Raw genomic sequence first — 18466 nt, 5'->3', positions numbered from 1 at the left:
TTGCACTGAGTCATCCACCTGGTGGTGCATTATCTGAGAGGACTCTTAGGAGCACAATGGAGGTTAGTCGCAATATATTATAAAAGTTTTTTTCGCGGATTAGTTATTTGGATCTCATATCATAGCATCTTTTGTGTTGTCGCAGAAGTTCAAGAAGCGGTTCCATAAGATGGCAGCTATGCTTTCTTGCCATGGTGCTCAGTCCAGTGACGTGTATGCACCAGGTAGCCGCGCCGCCAGAGCTAATAAACGGCGTTATGTCCAGAACGAAGAGGACATAGAGGAGGAGGTCAATGAAGAGGAGCCAGCACATCAAGAGGAGCCAACACATCATGATGAGCATGAGTATGATGCAACACATCAAGAGGATCATGAGTATGATGTTGATGCTCCACAACCATCACAGGTTACACAACCGACACAAGGCAATGCCCGCTCTAAAAAAGGCAAAGCAATAGCTAAGACACCGGGCCAGAAAGGTAGAAAAAAGATATGGAACACTCAATTCCATAGTCCGGAGTATCCTCATCAATTTATGCCTGCGGGAATGCAAAGATATAAGTCCAACATTGATGCAGAGGCGGAGGAGGCTAGCGAAGAGGAGGAGCATGAGGCTAGCGAAGAGGAGGAGCATACACTTGCAGATATCGTGAAGAGAGGAAGGAAGAAGTGAGCTTGTTGTAGTTTGTTTCAATGAGCTTGTTCTAGTTTGTTTCGACGAACCTGGTGTAGTCTCTTTCCATGAACTTGTTGTCGTTTCTTTCCATGAACTTATTGCCGTTCGAATTAAGTTGTACCGGATTCGTGAAGTTGCTATGAATGTTTGACATGAATGAATGATGTGATTTATGGTAATTGTTGTTTCCTGTGATTTAGTCATTTAAATGAATGTTTATATGAATGTTTGACATGAATGATGAAATGAGGGGGGGGGGGGTTAGGGTGCTGGACGAGGGAGTGACGTTGGCAGGGCTAGAGGTGAGAGTGGGTGGATATGAGTGAAATGAGAGGGGTAGAGGTGGAGATGAATGGATGAGAGGGGTAGAGGTGGGCCCAAAATCTTATCCACTCGAATCTTATCCATTAGACAAGAATGCTTTCTGGACACCAGACGCCAGGGACCTTGGCGTCTGGGTGTCCATCAGACACACCAGACGGCCTGTCTGGTCACCTGCGCGAGCAAAGCAAGCCAGACGCCAGGGACCCTGGCGTCTGGATCTGGGAGGCAGACGCCAGGGACCTTGGCGTCTGGGTGTCCATCAGACACACCAGACGGCCTGTCTGGTCACCTGCGTGAGCAAAGCAAGCCAGACGCCAGGGACCCTGGCGTCTAGATCTGGGAGGCAGACGCAGACGCCATGCACCCTGGCGTCTGGGTGTGGGCCTGGTGTTTTTGCACACAGCTTGTTAAAGTTTTTGCTTAGCAACAACTAGCAAACACTGTTAAATATGAACAAAGCATGCTACTCTCAACCAAAAATATGAACAAAGCATATCAACTAGTCTCGAATGACGAACATAGTTTGCACATAATCTCAAATAGTCTCGAATGACAGAAATAGTTCATGACCACACAAGGTCTCGAATAATAAGTTCATACATTAAACAAAGTCTCGACAGTTCATCATCGACGCCGGTGCCTTTCCATTTGTCTACTGAGAATACCGGGGCCACTTTCCCTTCTTGTCACGTGCCTCGTCCTCCTCTCGTGCATCGCGAGCCCTTGCAAGTTTGCTTGCCCTCTCTTCTTGACGAGCCGCCTTCTCTTTGCGTGCCCTCTCTTGCTCACGCTTCTTGCGCTCACGAGCCTCCTTCTCACGACGCTCCCGCTCCAATCCCCGTGCATAGGACTCCTCGAATAGGCGCTGCCTCCGTAACCAATCTGCACGTTGGTCCTCTTGGATATCTTTTGGTACCTCGTGATCTATCCAAGTGAAGTACTTGCAAAGTGGAGGAGGGGACTACATATAAACCATGATTTTGTTAGACATATGAGTGACAACTTGTTGATGTTTTTTATATGTACACCTAACATACCGGTGGTATGTCATATGCGTTAGTTGGCCTTCGACGATCATGTGCATAGTTGGGACACACGAAAAACCTTCTACCTTCTGTCCATGACTTGTTGCAGTCAGTGGACACCTTCAGCTTGCAAACATCACCACACCAACATGGTGGTGTGGGCACATCCTTCTCCTTCTTCTGTCCAAACTGGCCTCCAACCACGTCTTCGGCATGTCCTCTTGGTCCGCGCACAGTGGCCTCGTCCTGGAACCGGATGAAGCCATGCCTACAAAAAGAACAATTGTTAGCACAAGACATTAAGAGAGCAAATGCATAAATGCTAGGAATTGTATGAACAAATAATATACCATTATTATTAGATCAATCATCTGGATTAAACAAATAACCGAAGGCCGATCCATTATCAACCATTCCTCTACGACCACCTCTAGCACTTGTGCTTCCTCTTCGACCACGACCACCTCTAGCACTTGTGCCTGCTCGACCACCACCTCTAGCACTTGTGCTAGCTCGACCACCACCTCTAGCACTTGTGCTCCCTCTACGAACACTAGCACCTCTAGCACTTGTGCTCCCTCTACGACCACCACTACCACCTCTGACACTCGTTCTTCCTCGACCACCACCACCGTCACCTCTTCCACCTCTTTCACCATCGGTGCCGCCTCCACGACTTGTTTTTCTTTTTTTGGTTTTCTTTTTTTTTTGCATGTCCGCTCATTGTGTCCCCCTTCACCGCACACCCCACAGTTGATAATGTCAGGAGCCTCCATGAAATGACCGCTACCAAATTGTTTCATGGCCAGTGTATCCAGCCAGGTCATCCATATCACCCCTGAACCTCTTAGTTCTCCTTCTACCCTTCGTCTCCACCTTCAGAAGAGGGTCTGGCCTAATATGAGGGCCATGGTACTCAGGCCACTGTGATTGGTCCAAGAAAGGGTGAAATCTTGGCGCCCATGTCAACCTAGTAGCTTCCACATGGAACTCTTGCATCCTCACGGTTTTTCCATCATTAACATGTATGTTTCTCGCCTTCGCCGCCGTTATCAAATGCGAGCATGGCCAATGATACTTACTAGGCCTCTCGCACTGGCACCACCGAGTCTTCAGTTTCACCTCAAATGCAGCACCACCATATTGTCTACCATCTCGTGTTGTGCCACCTGGCTCATCAATTTGATAGATCATTTCAAGTCTATCGAATACGATAACTTGTTGTCGTGAAGACTTGCTTGCTTGTAACTGCAACCATTCATCAACCTTTTCCGGATAATCCTTTTTTTCACCTATCCATTTTGCAGTCTCTTCAGAATGCCTCTGAAAGTACTCATTAAGCTTGAAGAAGGTGTACTCCACTATTGCAGTCACCGGCAAAGCACGAGCACCCTTCAACACATTGTTGAAACATTCTACGAGATTGCTCGTCATGTCGCCATATCGGCAACCACCATCGTCATGAGCGCGTGCCCACTTGTGCTTCTCACTTAAATTCCTAGTTAAGAAGTCTTGTCCCCCTTCGTTCACCGCTGCAAAGAGTTTGTTGTACCGAGCATCGAAACCTTGGGTGGTGAAGGCCACACATACATGGGTAAGGTCTTTGCTGAGCTCCTTGCTCTTACATGCCCGGTAAAAGTTGGCCACGAAATGCCTCATGCACCATCTGTGGTGAAGCTTTGGAAATCCTGGAATAACAATGTCCATTGCCTTGAGTATGCCATGATGTCGGTCCGATATGATGCATACCTCCCTAGCCCCAATCACGTTGTGCCTAACATGACCCATGAACCACTCCCAGTTGTCTTGGTGCTCGGAAGGCACCAAAGCAAATGCACATGGCAACACGTTGTCGTTTGATGAGTGCGCCATTGCTACCATTAGTGTGCCCTTATATCTACCGGTCAAGAACGTGCCATCTATAGACAAGACCGGACGACAATGCTGAAACGCCTCCACACATTGTCCATAACTCCAGAAGGCACGGTGGAACACTCCCTCGTGATCCTCGACCACATGAAACATGCCCGGGTTCCTATGTGCAATGGCGGCCAACAACCTTGGGAGCTGGTTGTATGCTTCTTCATAACCACCGTACAACATCCTAATAGCATTTGCCTTTGCCTTCCATGCCTTCCCATACTTGACTTCATAACCAAATTGTTTTTTCACCGTCCGCATGAGAAACCTCACTTTCACAGTGGGATCAAAGGCTATGTCTTTCATCCATTTGTATCCAAGATACTCAGATGTGAGTTGACGGTGTGTCTTTCTAAGTCGTTTCGATGGCGGTTTGCATCTATGAGTGGTATCACAACTTGTTAACACCCATTCTTCGGTTTCTTTAAGCTTTCTTGCACGAACCTTCCATGTGCATTCCTTTTGCTCACACACCACGGTGTAACGCAATTTCATGTCGGAGTGCTCAACATAAATTGGCCTATGGTTTCGAATGGCATAGTCAGCCAACCAAAACTTCAGCATAGGCAAGCTCAGAAACTTCAATCCTTTCTTCAAATAAGCATTCTCGTCCTCATTCTCCACCCTTGGTTCTCCTGGATCCGGGCATGGTGTTGGCTCAATCGCCGTCATTCTCATTCCACCGTCAACAACAGCTTTATGGGCAAGGCCGAGATCTTTAAATAAGTGAGTTCTTTTTTGTAAGCCCGTCAGCTCAAAGTGGATTTGGTTCTCCTCCTTTGTGAATCCATCCTCGTCCAACTGTTCAACTGGACCCTCGTCATCCGAGTCATACGCATATTGACGCCTAAAAGGCAAGTCACGATCCATGTCCTTTTGCGCTATGTACACATCCAAGTCACCAACATCATTGCCATGAAACCCTTCCTCTTGCTCTTCGTCGTCATCATAAGCATCTTCATCCTCTTGAATTACTCCGTCACTAGCAATCACCTCAACTTCATTTGCTTGGCTAGTTGGTGGTTGGCTAGAAGCATTGGGGGCATACAACTCAACCTCATTTGCTTGGCTAGTTGGTGGTTGGCTAGAAGCATTGGGGGCATACAACTCAACCTCATTTGCTTTGATAGTTGGTACACGGGGACATGGTGGGGGATAAACATTGGGGGCATCAACCACAACCCTATGCTCAACAAGTGGCACCATTGTCCTCTCGCTCATGTCATCCATTGGGGAAGAGACATGCCGGTTCAAATCAAAGGTAAACCGAGGAGATTCAGTGGTGGCAAACAATTCAAGTGACTTGTCTTCCGATTGGGATACTTTTTCCTTGTATACATCCCAATGCAAATCCGAGGTGATAGGCATACTTTTCAAGCGAGATTTGGCTCCAACTCCAACATCATACCTTCCTATTAACTTAACATCAACATTGGTGTCCATCCACTTCAAGACTTGTCTCACTTTTGCAACAACATCCTCATAGCTAGGGCTTCTATCAAAAACCAATGGTTCCTCACCCGTGTCGGCATTGTTACTCAAGAATGCCTCCTTGTCAATGTAATGAACATTAACAAGTCTCTCCATCTAAAAATTACATGAATGCATTTAAGACCTCAATGAGAATTGGTGTTTATCCAAATACATCTTATTATATCCAAATCATATCAACACTAAATTATTGGTGATGACCACAAAAGTATCACTAATCACTAATTAACACACTAAGCAAAGTTAACCCTAATCACTAACTAACCCTAACCCCCAATCTTTCTACTCAACAAACATATATTCCTACTACACACCATGCATAGCACTATATTATCAAAGTTAACCAAGCCATTCACACTAACATAAGGGGGAGAAAACATGAACTAGGGTTCCACCAACATGTATAAAATGCAACCAAAAGGACAAGACTTAACAAAAAATAATTGGATGATTTGGGAGAGATTAACAAGAGCAACAAAGTGATGGAAAGATCCACCTAAGGGATGTACCTTTTGGAGAGGATTTGAGGGGGAGCTTGAGGGGTGAGAGAGAGTGGGGAGGCAGCAGCTCTTCTTCAAGCTCGGGCTGGATTGGGGAAAGTGTGTGGGGTGGGACCCACACACTCTCCCGGTGGGGTTATCCACTTACCGGGGCCAGACGCCAGGGACCCTGGCGTCTGGCCCCTTTGCCACGTCAGCAGGTCAACGGGCAGGCGGGCAGTGCGGGCCAGGGGCCAGACGCCAGGGACCGTGGCGTCTGCTTCGTAACCCAGACGCCAGGGACCTTGGCGTCACCGAAAAAGGTCAGAAACGAATTTTTTTTTTGGAACGAGGTCAAATCGGGATTTAGTTTGCCTTAAGGGTCAGAACAATAATTTTGTCCCCGGTTCACCAAGAATTTTCCTCCAACCTTTTTGTGTGGATTATTTTATCCATCTATCAGCAACGGAAGAGCACGAGAGCTGAACGGTTTAGTGCACGATGGAATTAATAAGCACGCTTCCGTTTCCATAGCGATGGATACATCATGGTCCTAGTGCTGCTACGCCTTTTTGGCGGAGATCCTTGCCTCTCAAGGATTTCGATTGATGCATGTGTGTGTCGAGGACGAATGGATCGTCACTGATGACTTCAATCGTGACAAAGGGCCGGAGTTTCAAAGGCAGCGGTGTATACTCGAACGAGGAAGGCGCGCTACACCTACACGAAACAAAGTCTGTTCCTCAAGAGGAGGCCGTGTTCGTGGTGACGCCGATTATTTCCCTGACTAACTGATGCACCCGCGTTCGTGGTAACAAGCTCTGCAGCGGCACATAACGGACTGAACGCCCGAGCAACGAAAAACGTATTGCGGCGTTCCTCTCTCTTGCTAATTCTGGGCCGTACATGGTTGACGGCCGCATGCCACAGCGGGAGATGGGCAAAGGCAAGGGCACGGAGGTGTGCCATAGGTCAATGCCGGCCGAAATAGTAATAGGTCAAGCGGAAGATGTTGATAAAGGTGGCTGGACGGGGGACAAATCTCCGGGGCGGACCTAGTAATAGATTGTTAACTGCGGTGTCTTGATATTCCGTCTTCACTAGTAGTAGTAGAACAATTGCATGTCATCCATCAACGGCTTTTCATTTGTTAATTCAGTTCGACCCTCCGTTGATTGGTGCTATCATCCATCAACACATAGGAATTTGGATTAGCTAAGCTTGGCCCATGGACTATCAGTTTCCTCCGTTGCTCGCCAGCTGGGTGTAGCTACCGACTCCATCAGTGTGCGTTGTGATCGCACCTCATGGACCGTTGACGGCACACATGCGGCATGCCTCGCCGCTACTTCTCTTCCATTATTTTACGCTCAAAGTTGATAGAGATTGGTTGGTTATGCGCTAGATGGAGAAACATCACGTCACAGATTCGTGGCCCTTTGGACGGACGGCGATTCCGACTTGCTTCACGAGGCAGAGTGCATCGCTCTGTTATGTTTTCACCCCCTCTTTCCCGCGAGACCGATGTGAGATCGAGTGTCGAGGACGGAAGGAATCGAATTTGTTTCTGAACTCCTTTTCCGGCAGGCGTGCTACCTGGCCCAGGAGAGGTGGCCCAAAATGACACATGTCTCTATCTACCTCTGCGGCGGCGATGGACCTTCTACCTCGCCAGGTTGCACGGTTGCAATCCTCACTTTTACATCGGCTTAATTTCAGGTCGTCTGATCGATGACACGATGCATTGTTAACATCCCATCCCCACTACAATTGCATGCGCCATCCGTTGTTAATGGCAAGTGGCCCGTCAATGAGCTACTATCAGTTTGTGCGTGTATGTGGGTTGCCGGTCTGTTCTGGGTTGACCGTTGACGCATGCATATGCATCATGCTAATCCTCTTGTGTTATTCTCCAAACCCCGCCCACCCACCCATCCACCCTGATTTCTGTATGCAGATAACGGACAGCTACGAGTTTGAGACTCTCATATCTGTTGGTGCGCCGCGCAAGCCAAGCTAGAAATGAAGCATTTTTTCCGGCCGGCCATGCGTACGACGGCCTTTCCATGCCGCGAAAAGGCTCGGGATTGTGCTCCTGGGGCACTGTTCTTGTTCTCTCGTGACAGTGTACCCGGCCGACCCAGCAAAGGCACCCATGTTGATTGATACGCGCTTATCGTTTACGTCATGAAAGGGGTGGTCTGGGGCCCGTCGTAGGCATGCATTATTCGCTTGACTCAGATCGTCAGCAACACGGGCCAAAACGAGACACGTATATGTGTTCTGTTCATCTTAGGAAAATGATGGATGCATTCGCACGGTGAATCGCCGCAGTATCGATCCGGTCTGCGTCACTCGATCGACCGGAGATCCGTGGTGTAGAATCGCTGTCGCTAGCTACTTGCATGAGCTACTCTTTTTTTTTTTTGCCTGAGCTACTTACTGAAGCAAAGCAGTGTGTAGTTTTAGCTTGTCTTGCACTATACCGGTCCCTAGTCGCGTTCCATATACATGCCGTAGCATCCAAGTAGAGTATTCAACAACAGTCGGAGTCCTGCTTTTGGCCATTGAGGGGTTACGTACTAAGAGCATCTCCAGCCGTGTCTCCAACAGACCCTCCTTAAATGTTTTTGCCGCGCCGGCGCTTAAAAATCGGCCAAATCGCGCCTTCAGGAGTCCGTTTTTCGCCAGTTTGGGCCGAAACTGGCGCCAGCGTACCCAGGCCGAACCCGGCGCGGTGGGGCGTCCGGGGGCGCCGGGGCGAGCGATTTTGGCGGGAAAGAGCCGCGGGCCAGCCGCGTCAGCAAGACGACGACGCCTCGTCTTCCTCCAAAGCACCTCGATTTCACGCGAGGAATCAATGGCAAGGCTGATTCCTCACGGGCGGCGCGGCGACGCCTCCCCTCCCGCCACGCGTACACGCGGCGCGGACTATAAAACCCGCCGCTCTTCCTCGCCGCTGGCCACACTAGGCCGAGCCCAAACCAGCCGCCGCCGAGTCTCTGCTCTCTCCCGTCCGCGCCGTCGAGCTCTGCTATCTCCCCCGTCCTCCCCTTCCCTTCCCTCTGCAGCGATGGACGAACGCTTCCATGGCGACACCGCGGCGGCCAACGGCTTCGGCCGCCGCTCACTCCAGGAGTGGGAGGCGTGGCTCCTGTTCCAGGCCAACATCCCGGCGCCGCCGGACAAGCGCGCTGGGCCGACGGGGTGGAGGCTCAGCAACGGCGGCGTCCCCATTCCCCCGGTGCCTGACGTCGACGCGCGCCTCGACACCTTCACCGCCAAGGTCGACCGCGTGCGGTCGTCCCTGACGGAGGAGCAGCGTGATACGTCTCCGTCGTATCTATAATTTTTGATTGTTCCATGCCAATATTATTCACTTTCATATACTCTTTGGCAACTTTTTATATTATTTTTGGGACTAACATATTGATCCAGTGCCCAGTGCCAGTTCCTGTCTGTTGCATGTTTTATGCTTCGCAGAATATCCATATCAAATGGAGTCCAAACGGGATAAAAACGGACGGAGCTTATTTTTGGAAAACATGGAAAATTTCAGAAGAAAAATCCACGAGAGACGGTGCCCGAGGTGGTCACGAGGCAGGGGGGCGCGCCCCTCCCCCTGGGCGCGCCGCCTACCCTCGTGAGCCCACCGTAAGGTGGTTGATGCTCCTCTTTTGCCGCAAGAAAGCTAATATTCGGGAAAAAATCACGGCGAAGGTTTCAGGCCAATCGGAGTTACGGATCTCCATATATACACGAAACGGTGAAACAGAGCCAGACTAGAACGCAGAAACAGAGAGATAGATCCAATCTCGGAGGGGCTCTCGCCCCTCCCAAGCCATGGGAGCCAAGGACCAGAGGGGAAACCCTCCTCCCATCTAGGGAGGAGGTCAAGGAAGAAGAAGAAGAAGGGGGGCTCTCCCCCCCTCGCTTCCGGTGGCGCCGGAATGCCGCCGGGGGCCATCATCATCACCGCGATCTTCACCAACGCCTCCGCCATCTTCACCAACATCTCCACCACCTTCCCCCCTCTATCTACAACGGTCCACTCTTCCGCAACCCGCTGTACCCTCTACTTGAACATGGTGCTTTATGCTTCATATTATTATCCAATGATGTGTTGCCATCCTATGATGTCTGAGTAGATTTCCACTGTCCTATCGGTGATTGATGAATTGCTATGATTGGTTTGAGTTGCATATTTTGTTGGTGCTGTCCTATTGTGCCCTCCGTGTCGCGCAAGTGTGAGGGATTCCCGCTGTAGGGTTTGCAATATGTTTATGATTTGCTTATAGTGGGTTGCGTGAGTGACGAAAACACAAACCCGAGTAAGTAGGTTGTTTACGTATGGGATAAAAGGCGACTTGATACTTTAATGCTATGGTTGGGTTTTACCTTAATGAATCTTTAGTAGTTGCGGATGCTTGCTAGAGTTCCAATCATAAGTGCATATGATCCAAGTAGAGAAAGTATGTTAGCTTATGCCTCTCCCTCAAATAGAATTGCAATAGTGATTACCGGTCTAGTAACATAGTCAGTTGCCTAGGGACAATTCCACAACTTCTATCATCACTATTCCACACTCGCTATATTTACTTTAGTTGTGTCTTTACCTTAGCAGCCCCTAGTTTTATTTTTGTGCTCTTTATTTTCTTGCGAGCTTACCCAAAAACACCTACAAAGTACTTCTAGGTTTATACTTGTTCTAGGTAAAGTAAACGTCAAGCGTGCGTAGAGTTGTATCGGTGGTCGATAGAATTTGAGGGAATATTTGTTCTACCTTTAGCTCCTCGTTGGGTTCGACACTCTTACTTATCGAAAACTGTTGCGATCCCCTATACTTGTGGGTTATCAAGACCTTTTTCTGGCGCCGTTGCCGGGGAGCAATAGCGTGGGGTGAATATTCTCGTGTGTGCTTGTTTGCTTTATCACTAAGTAATTTTTATTTGCTGTCCTTAGTTGTTCTCTATCTTTAGTTATGGATATGGTACGCAAAATACCAAAAAAAATAAATGTACTTGCTACTCATGAGGATGGGGTAACTCCTAAAACCCTCGATTCTCATTATGTGAGAAATATTATGTACTACTTTGATAATCCTGAGAAAACCCCATTCAACTTTATAATGGGAGACACGTTGGATCAACGTGAATACTTTAGGGATTATCACTCGACACAAAAAGGGAAACTATTATGGGATCAATTTATTATGTTGCAGTGGTATGCTAGACAACTATGCTTGGAATATGATTATACTTGTTGCTCTAGGATGGAGGCTCCACACCTTCCCTTTTCATGCGAATTTAATGATAATGAAACCTTAGCTTCTTATGCTAATGGTATATATGATTACTATGATGTGGAACAAATAGAAGAATTTGTTGCTTTTAAGGCTGCTTATGAAATTGAATCTTTGTTTGAAAAGTATGAAGCTTTAGATGATGATGTTTATAGGCCTGAAAATCTTGCTATACTTAGATATTGCTATGAAAATTATGAATACAATTACTATATTAATGCTTTTATGAAGAAAGTCAACGGTGTCCAAGAAGAGATTAATATTTTGCAGGAAGCTATGGAAGAAGAAATTGATGAAACTGTGAGCTCATTGGATGAAAAAGATGATGAGGAGAGCGAAGAACAAAAGGAGGAAGAGCGGATTAGCTACCCGTGCCCACCTTCTAATGAGAGTAACCCTCCAACTCATACATTATTTAATTCCCCTTCGTGCTTACCGAAGGATGGTTGCTATGATGATTGTTATGATCCCGTTGATTCTTTTGAAATATCCCTTTTTGATGATGCTTGCTATGCTTGTGGCCAAGATGCCAATATGAATTATGCCGATGGAGATGAACTTTCTATAGTTCCTTATGTTAAACATGAAATTGTTGCTATTGCACCCACGCATGATAGTCCTATTATCTTTTTGAATTCTCCCGACTACACTATATCGGAGAAGCTTGCACTTATTAAGGATTATATTGATGGGTTGCCTTTTACCGTTGCACATGATGATTTTGATAGATATAATATGCATGTGCTTTCTGCTCCTACTTGCAATTATTATGAGAGAGGAACTATATCTCCGCCTCTCTATGTTCCCATACGACAAAATTGCAAGAAACTGTTTATAGTATGCATTGGCCTTTATTATGTGTGCATGAATTGTTCTTTTATGACATGCCGATGCATAGAAAGAGAGTTAGACTTCGTCATTGCTTGATATATGTTGCTTTGTGCTCACTACTAAATTACAAATCATTGTTAATTAAAATTGGCTTTGATATACCTTGGGATCCGTGTGGATTCACTACTTGAGCACTATATGCCTAGCTTAATGACTTTAAAGAAAGCGCTGCCAGGGAGACAACCCAGAAGTTTTAGAGATTCATTTATTTATGTTGAGTGCTTTCATATAGTTTAAAAATAACAAAAATAAAGAGGGGAACCCAAAACTTTTCAAAAAGGAAAGTGAAAGTGAGAAAGACAAGCATTGTTGAAGTGGGAGAGCTCCTTGAACTTTGTTCATGCTCACGAAAACTTTGTGAATCTTGATTACAGAAACTTTTCAACAAAAATAATTATCTCCTTGTACAATTCCATTGTATTATAAAAATAATGTGCCAAGGTTTGCCTTTAGGAAGTTTACAATGCTTGTTGGTTTGTGCAGTGCAGGACATAAACTTTGGCTGTAGTGCGCGAATTTTAATTTTTTACTGGAACGTCAAATGGTTCTGATTCTTTTTGCAATGTCTTTCTTTACAAATTTTTTATTTTTCCTGATTTTGGCAGAATTTGTCAAGTATCAGAAGTATGGTGAATGTTCATATTGCTACAGACTGTTCTGTTTTAGACAGATTCTGTTTTTGATGCATAGTTTGCTTGTTTTGATGAAACTATCAATTTATATCAGTGGATTAAGCCATGAAAAAGTTATGTTACAGTAGACACAATGAAAAACAAAATATGAATTGGTTTGCAACAGTACTTAGAGTGGTGATTTGCTTTATTATACTAACGGATCTTACTGAGTTTTCTGTTGAAGTTTTGTGTGGATGAAGTGTTTGATTGAGAAGGTTTCGATGCGAGAAGAAGGAAGAGAGGCAAGAGCTCAAGCTTGGGGATGCTCGAGGCACCCCAAGTAAATATTCAAGGATACTCAAGCGTCTAAGCTTGGGGATGCTGGGGAGGCATCCCTTCTTTCTTCAACAAATATCGGTATGTTTTTGGATTCGTTTCATTCATGTGATATGTGCAAATCTTAGAGCGTCTTTTGCATTTAGGTTTTTATTTTTTCTTTTATGCACCATGCTGGTATGAGATGGTCCTTGGTTGATTTATAGAATTCTCTATGCACTTCACTTATATCTTTTGAGTATGGCTTTATAGAATGCTTCATGTGCTTCACTTATATCATTTGAAGTTTGGATTGCCTGTTTCTCTTTACTTGGACAACCGCCATTTGTAGAATGCTCTTTTGCTTCACTTATATTTGTTAAAGCTTGGGCATATATTTTGTAGAAAGAATTAAACTCTCTTGCTTCACTTATATCTATTTAGAGAGATGACAGGAACTGGTCATGCACATGGTTAGTCATAAAATCCTACATAAACTTGTAGATCGCTGAATATGATATGTTTGATTCCTTGCAATAGTTTTGCGATATAAATATGGTGATATTAGAGTTATGCTAGTGGGTGGTTGTGGATTGTAGAGACACTTGTGTTGAGGTTTGCAAGTCCCGTAGCATGCACGTATGGTAACCGTTGTGTGACAAATTGGAAGCATGGGGGTGTTTCTTTGATTGTCTTCCTTATGAGTGGCGGTCGGGGACGAGCGATGGTCTTTTCCTACCAATCTATCCCCCCAGGGGCATGCGTAGTAGTACTTTGCTTCGAGGGCTAATAAACCTTTGCAATAAGTATATGAGTTCTTTATGACTAATGTGAGTCCATGGATTATACGCTCTCTCACCCTTCCATCATTGCTAGCCTCTTCGGTACTGTGCATTGCCCTTTCTCACCTCGAGAGTTGGTGCAAACTTCGCCTGTGCATCCAAACCCCGTGATACGATACGCTCTATCACACATAAGCCTCATTATATCTTCCTCAAAACAGCCACCATACCTACCTATCATGGCATTTCCATAGCCATTCCGAGATATATTGCCATGCAACTTCCATCATCATCATATACATGACTTGAGCATTCATTGTCATATTCCTTTGCATGATCGTAAGATAGCTAGCATGGTGTTTTCATGGCTTGTCCGTTTTTTGGTGTCATTGCTACGCTAGATCATTGCACATCCCGGTACACCGCCGGAGGCATTCATATAGAGTCATATCTTTGTTCTAGATATCGAGTTGTAATATTGAGTTGTAAGTAAATAAAAGTGTGATGATCATCATTATTAGAGCATTGCCCCAGTGAGGAAAGGATGATGGAGACTATGATTCCCCCACAAGTCAGGATGAGACTCCGGACAAAAAGATAAAAAAATAAAAAATAATAAAAAAGAGAGAAAGGCCAAAAAAAGAGAAGGCCCAAAAAACTGAAAAAAATGAGAGAAAAAGAGAGAAGGGGCAATGTTACTATCCTTTTACCACACTTGTGCTTCAGAGTAGCACCATGTTCTTCATATAGAGAGTCTCTTGAGTTATCACTTTCATATACTAGTGGGAATTTTCATTACAGAACTTGGCTTGTATATTCCAACGATGGGCTTCCTCAAATGCCCTAGGTCTTCATGAGCAAGCAAGTTGGATGCACACCCACTTAGTTTCTTTTGTTGAGCTTTCATACACTTATAGCTCTTAGTGCATCCGTTGCATGGCAATCCCTACTCCTCGCATTGACATCAATTGATGGGCATCTCCATAGCCCGTTGATTAGCCGCGTCGATGTGAGACTTTCTCCTTTTTTGTCTTCTCCACATAACCTCCATCATTATATTCTATTCCACCTATAGTGCTATATCCATGGCTTGCGCTCATGTATTGCGTGATGGTTGAAAAAGCTGAAGCACGTTAAAAAGTATGAACCAATTGCTCGGCTTGTCATCGGGGTTGTGCATGATGGGGGCATTTTGTGTGATGAAAATGAAGCATGGCCAAACTGTATGATTTTGTAGGGATAAGCTTGCTTTGGCCTTGTTGTTTTGAAAAGACATGATTGCTTTATTGGTACGCTCGAAGTATTATTGTTTTTGTGTCAAATGATAGACTATTGCTTTGAATCACTCGTGTCTTAATATTCATGCCATGATTAGACATATGATCAAGATTATGCTAGGTACCATTCCACATCAAAAATTATTCTTTTTTATCATTTACCTACTCGAGGACGAGCAGGAATTAAGCTTGGGGATGCTGATACGTCTCCGCCGTATCTATAATTTTTGATTGTTCCATGCCAATATTATTCACTTTCATATACTTTTTGGCAATTTTTTATATTATTTTTGGGACTAACATATTGATCCAGTGCCCAGTGCCAGTTCCTGTCTGTTGCATATTTTATGTTTCGCAGAATATCCATATCAAACGGAGTCCAAACGGGATAAAAACGGACGGAGCTTATTTTTGGAAAATATGGAAAATTCCAGAAGAAAAATCCACGCGAGACGGTGCCCGAGGTGGTCACGAGGCAGGGGGGCGCGCCCCTCCCCCCTGGGCGCGCTGCCTACCCTCGTGAGCCCACCGTAAGGTGGTTGATGCTCTTCTTTTGCTGCAAGAAAGCTAATATTCGGGAAAAAATCACGGCGAAGGTTTCAGGCCAATCGGAGTTACGGATCTCCATATATACGCGAAACGGTGAAACAGAGCCAGACCAGAACGCAGAAACGGAGAGATAGATCCAATCTCGGAGGGGCTCTCTCCCCTCCCAAGCCATGGGAGCCAAGGACCAGAGGGGAAACTCTCCTCCCATCTAGGGAGGAGGTCAAGGAAGAAGAAGAAGAAGAAGGGGGGCTCTCTCCCCCTCGCTCCCGGTGGCGCCGGAACGCCGCCGGGGGCCATCATCATCACCGCGATCTTCACCAACGCCTCCGCCATCTTCACCAACATCTCCATCACCTTCCCCCCTCTATCTACAACGGTCCACTCTTCCGCAACCCGCTGTACCCTCTACTTGAACATGGTGCTTTATGCTTCATATTATTATCCAATGATGTGTTGCCATCCTATGATGTCTGAGTAGATTTCTATTGTCCTATCGGTGGTTGATGAATTGCTATGATTGGTTTGAGTTGCATATTTTGTTGGTGCTGTCCTATTGTGCCCTCCATGTCGCGCAAGCGTGAGGGATTCCCGCTGTAGGGTTTGCAATATGTTTATGATTTGCTTATAGTGGGTTGGGTGAGTGACGGAAACACAAACCCGAGTAAGTAGGTTGTTTACGTATGGGATAAAAGGGGACTTGATACTTTAATGTTATGGTTGGGTTTTACCTTAATGAATCTTTAGTAGTTGCGGATGCTTGCTAGAGTTCCAATCATAAGTGCATATGATCCAAGTAGAGAAAGTATGTTAGCTTATGCCTCTCCCTCAAATAGAATTGCAATAGTGATTACCGGTCTAGTAACATAGTCAGTTGCCTAGGGACAATTCCACAACTCCTATCATCACTATTCCACACTCGCTATATTTACTTTAGTTGTGTCTTTACCTTAGCAGCCCCTAGTTTTATTTTCGTGCTCTTTATTTTCTTGTGAGCTTACCCAAAAACACCTACAAAGTACTTCTAGTTTTATACTTGTTCTAGGTAAAGTAAACATCAAGCGTGCGTAGAGTTGTATCGGTGGTCGATAGAACTTGAGGGAATATTTGTTCTACCTTTAGCTCCTCGTTGGGTTCGACACTCTTACTTATCAAAAACAGTTGCGACCGCCTATACTTGTGGGTTATCACAGCGCACCCGCCTCCAGTACGCCGCCGACAACCACGCGGCGTGGGCGGACTACTTCTAGCGGCGGCAGGCGCAGCGGCTGGTTGTAAGTGCATCTAGTGCCACCCCTAGTTGGTTTTGGAGTATTGACGACAAATCTGGTTGAGGGACTAATGTGTTTGTGAGAATTGCAGGATAACACAGGTAGTAGTCTCTCATTGATTCATTTTACCTACTGGAGATGACCCCTAAAAATGTGTGAAGACATTGAAGACAATGGTGGTCTGTGAAGAGTTTCACATTGAAGACTATGACATGAGAAGACATCGATTGATTGCAAAGACATAGTTGTTTCGTAGTTTCCTTTTTCTTCTTTGTTGAGTCATATGAACCACCGTACTGTTAAGTGGGGTCCAAGTGAACAAAGTCAGAGTGACTGTAGTGATGCTTAACCAAATCCTATGTATTCGTGTAACATCCCAAATTTTCAATTTGGAATGTTATACATTAGATCATCATTGCATATCATATTTATTTGCTTTTAGTTTTGACCCTAGAAATCCTACGCAACTCAAGGACCCACGGAGAGAGTTGAGGATTTCGTTATTTTCATATTTGAGTTTTATCAAATTTTGAGAATAAGATCATTTGATTTTAATTATTTTATCATCAATTATTTCTATTACAAAAATATGAGAGAGGGAATAAAATGACTTTTCCAAAATAAAGAAATATTGAGGATTTAATAATAAAATCAAATAAGTTTTTATTTCGGAGTTTTTCGTTATTTTATTTGAATTTAGGAAAAATATGCGTTTTTCAAAATTGTATTTAGGCCCTAAATAAATGTTCACCTTGTGCGGCTTGATTTTAGAAGCCCGAGAAAATTTATTTCGGGATTTTTGGAGTCCGTTTAGTATTTGTTTTATTTGTTTTTCTACGCGGAATAATTAAAAAAAAAGCAACCGACCTACGGGCCGTGTCCGACCTGGACACTAGGCCCGTCCGGGCTTTATAAGCCGGGGAGCCCAGCCCGGGAGCCTCCCCAAACCCTAGCCCCAGCCCCCGCCGCCGCCGCCGCCCCGTGCCGCCGCCTCGCGCCGCCGCCGCTGCCGACCGCCGCCGCCGCCGCCGACCACCGCGTCGCCGCCGCCGCCGGATCTCTCGCCGGAGTTCGCCGGGTAGTTTTTTTTCTTATCGCCGGTTTTTCCCGAAAAACCGTTCGGTTTTTCCGACGGTTTTGTTCATTTTTTTAGTTTCAGTTTCTTTAAATAGACCGGTTTTTCCGATTTATTTAAATAGCGAGCGAGCGTTCGTTCGTTTATTCATTCTAGCGAACGTTCGTCGTTTTTCTTTTCTCGGATTAAATCCGCGATTTTTCTGATCGCGATTTCTGATCCGATTTTCGTTTTAGTATAACTTTTCGCTCGTTTATCGAAATCAGGCGATTCAAGCACCTGGAGTTTCGTCTCGAAACCCTCTATCCAGTTAACCAACTTAAAAAAGTTTTTGCCACTGTAAAAATTGCCCTAGATCCAGAATAGTAAACAAGGCCTGTTTCTTTTGCCGTTTGGCTTTCGTTGCTTTATTTGATTTGATTCTTTTTGCAAACCGGAGTTCTTAAGTTGAACCTTCTGGTTAGATCTCTTATTTGAG

The sequence above is a fragment of the Triticum aestivum genome, chromosome 2A (assembly GCF_018294505.1).
Source record: "Triticum aestivum cultivar Chinese Spring chromosome 2A, IWGSC CS RefSeq v2.1, whole genome shotgun sequence".
NCBI classification, from domain to species: domain Eukaryota; kingdom Viridiplantae; phylum Streptophyta; class Magnoliopsida; order Poales; family Poaceae; genus Triticum; species Triticum aestivum.
This window is presented reverse-complemented; position numbering follows the sequence as displayed.